The 4,026-nt window shown below is 41.9% G+C and overlaps 1 pseudogene; it reads right to left on the reverse strand.

The window, feature by feature from the left end:
- Positions 1-379: 379 nt before the first annotated feature.
- LOC127667959 (40S ribosomal protein S8-like) lies at positions 380-981 on the reverse strand (annotated as a pseudogene).
- Between the last annotated feature and the right edge of the window lie 3,045 nt (positions 982-4,026).

Below are 4,026 nucleotides of genomic sequence, written 5' to 3' on the forward strand. Positions count from 1 at the left end.
TTTGTCTCCAAAGTATTTGGACAGTAATTAAATTAGATCAAAATTTTCCATGTTTACCAGATTTATCATAAGGTATAACACATCTGATGCCAAGGATACATGTCTGAAATTCAGGTTCATCTGGATAATCTGTATTTTACCTGGCAAATGAAGGAAGGGGAAGAGACACCAGAGGAGAAGCCATGATGGTTACTCCTATACAAATAAGAAGATTCATATTCATCTTCTCTACGTTTTGGAGAATTCCCCCTAGGTTTGCAATTGTAAACATTTTCCATCGACTTAATATTATATCAACTCTTTTTTTAAAGCAATCATGTATTTTATTTAATTTTTTAGAACAGCAAACACCTTTATTAGACGAGCTCTGAAGGGTGGCTTATTTGCCTTTCTGGGCTTTGATCTTCTGCAGATAGAACTCCAGCTCCTTGCCTTCAGAGCACACAGCGGTCCGCTCTGCTACACTGGCATGGTCTTGAGGCAATGCAGGCGAGAAGCTTGCCCTGCTGGAACTGTTCCTTCCTCCAGAAGACGTTCTTTTTCCTTCCGTTGTATTTCTTTTGAATCTTCTTTGATCGTTTTTTGTTTAAAATCTCTTCCTCCTCAGGAGTCGGCTTGGCCCCCTTCTTGCGGCCCAGAGGCAGTGCCTAGGGGACTCGCAGCACTGTTGGTAGCGTGAGCCATCAATAGGCACCATGCAGTTCTTCACCAGGGTCTTGGTGCAGACAAGCTCATTATCGGATGCATTGTAGACAACATCAACGATCCTTGTTTTGTGAGAACTCCAGGAAAAGTTCCCCACATCCAGTCTCAGGGTGAGGTACTTATTGCCACCTCGAACCCGGACTGTGTGTATGTGGCGAGAGCCAATCTTAGTGTTGGCAGCAGGCTGTCCCAGCTCATACTTCCGCTTCTTGTAGTAGGGTTTTCTCTTACCCCCGTCTTGTGGCGCTCGTGCCAGTTGTCTCCAGGGATGCCCATCGCTCGGCGCTGGCTGGAAAGAGTGCAAGCATGTTTTTTTTTGTTTTTTGTTTGTTTGTTTTTTTGGTTTTGGTTTTTTTCGAGACAGGGTTTCTCTGTGTAGTCCTGGCTGTCCTGGAACTCACTCTGTAGACCAGGCTGGCCTCGAACTCAGAAATCCACCTGCCTCTGCCTCCCAAGTGCTGGGATTAAAGGCTTGTGCCACCACTGCCCAGCAAGCATGTATTTTTAAGCTAGGTTTTTCTCATCACAGGGATCTAGAAATGGATTGCTCAAGAACCAGAGAGCTGTAGTGAACACACCAAAGAAGCTGTAAGATGCCTGCCTGCTCATCCGGGGGGCGGGGGGAGCACCTAAATTCAGAGCCATGTTTCTAAGGTACAAAACTGTAATAAAGATATAAGGAATCTTGCTTTTCCTCCCAATAAAGACAATCAGCTAACACACGTGTACAGGTGTCTCAATTCGGGGGGGGGGGGGGTAACTTTGGGTAAAATATACCATGACAATAGATTGTCAAGCACCTGTACACAAGGTCTAAGTGCTGTCATGAAAGCACGTGTCTTTTTCTTGGTTGTATAAAACAGCTGGGATTCCTCTGTCTCTAGGCTTTATAGCTGGTGGTCTATGACATGTACAGTTTGATGCAACTGCTATTAATGTTTTCCTTCTCATCTGACTTGGTAGAAAGGTTTCCTAGGTTGGTAACAGAATCTGAAAATAGATTCTATTTCCCAATTCTGCTTGAAACACTAATTTCAGACTTTTAGATTGATTTTTAAAGTAGTAATAGGCAACATTGATGAAATCGGGGGTTTATACCATTAATATTCTTCTGTCTCCTGTTGCATGAATTATTAAAAAAGTACAAACCAAATCTGCACAGTCCCACAATCCTGCCACCAACTCTCTGCCCTGGCAGCCTGGCTAGCCCTGCACTGGTGGGCAATGGCTGATCTGTTTTTATCTCATGGAGATTCTGACTCTGAACTCCACAATCTCTCCACCTAACTTGCTAGGTTCCCACTGGCGAGTTGCTACCATGCTAGCCCCGTGCTTCAAACCCCCTTGGTCTTTGTGGAGCACCTCAAGCAAACCCATGCTTGGCCACCATACCTTTCTCACTTGAACCCAGACAAGCCGCCACGTGAAGGAAAATGCAACACAAACTTAGTGGAGAAACAATGGTAAGTCAATCTCTGGGCGCAACAACTAAAATTTAAACTTGTAAGCCTTATTAAAATCTTGTCCCTTTAGTAGCGGATCCTTATGGATCCACCATGATACCAGGAAACTCTAAAAATCTACATCTTACCCCTCTGCTGTCCCAGTTCCAAAAGGGAATAACTCTCTCCTCCTTCCTCTCTTCCGCTGCCCAACCAGGAAGTCCCGCCTTCTCTTCCAGTGATTGGCTCCTTTATTCATTAGGGGATTGGTTCACAAGAATCCCCTGAGTACCTGACTCATTCCTCATTCCGGACAGCCTCTCCTGGGAGCGCAAGCAGCACAGAGCCATTCACAGCAGTCTCCTGTTTATCGTGATATTCATCATTTGAACAAAGAATGGGATTTAGAAATAGTTTATCAATGGACAGCTGATCAAATCAAAAGGCTCTTGATTCCTTTTTTTCTCCACCTACGTAAGAAGGGTCTTTTTAGCATAAATAATATCTGGTTCGATCTGGGAGGGGAAAAAAGAAAGAGACATGATGCAGGGAACCCAGAGGAACTTTCATAAATTAGAAACTATATCCTCGGGGCTGGAGAGATGGCTCAGCGGTTAAGAGCACTGACTGCTCTTCCAGAAGTCCTGAGTTCAAATCCTAGCAACCACGTGGTGGCTCACAACCATCCCTAATGAGATCTGACTGTTCTTCTGGAGTATCTGAAGACAGCTACAGTGTATTTACATATAATAAATAATAAAAATAAAAAAAAATAAAAAATAAAAAAGAAACTATATCCTCAAAGCGGCTCAGAGGATGAAGCAAGAATAGCACAAGAAAACACTGCTACTAAAAATGATCAGTGAGAGGATGTGAAAAGGCCTTGGGAGATGGCTGTCAACTGGGGGTGGGGGGAGGAAGCCACCAGAAAAGCTGGGTGATGGAGTTAACAGATAACATAAATAAATGCTCCTGAAAATGCCCTGGTCAAGTGTTAGGTTCAACCACGGAATGAGGAAGGCTCTGTGAGGGTAAAGGAATACATACTCAGGAGAAAATGTTTCCTGGATAAAGTTGCTGAATACTAATGAGAACACTGATGACTGCTATACCCAAGCACTTCCCGAAGCACTTCTAGATTCCCAGAATAAAGAGAAAATTCTGAAATATCATGAAAAATAAAAAAACAAAAGAAAGCAAATCTAGAAAGGAAATAAAATCAAGCAGGTCAATAGCAATACATGTACTATTACACACATACACATATACACACACATACATACACACATATACACACACATACACACATATACATACATACACACACATACACACATACATATGCACACACACATATACACACATACACACACATACATACATCACACATGCACATACACACAAACACACATACATACACATATGCACACACATACACACATATACATACATCACACATATGCACATACACATACACACAAACACACATACATACACATATACACACATACATACGCATATACACATATACATACATACATACATACATATGCATACACACATATATACATACACACAAATACACACATACATGCACATACACATATACACACACATACACACATACGTACACACATATACACACATACACATATATACACACATACACACACATATATATACACATACACACAAAAGGAAACTATCTTGAATTTAGATTCCATGCTCAAATGAACTATTCTATGGAGGAGATGGGGAGTTTTATAGTCACAGTTAGGGTTTATTAAACTCTCATCATAATGTGGGTATAGCTCTGAACTCTCTGTAATTACTAGCTTATTAACTTTGTCCCCAGAATGTGACCAAGAACTTGGTACTA

This window comes from Apodemus sylvaticus, chromosome 17 (genome assembly GCF_947179515.1).
Source record: "Apodemus sylvaticus chromosome 17, mApoSyl1.1, whole genome shotgun sequence".
NCBI classification, from domain to species: domain Eukaryota; kingdom Metazoa; phylum Chordata; class Mammalia; order Rodentia; family Muridae; genus Apodemus; species Apodemus sylvaticus.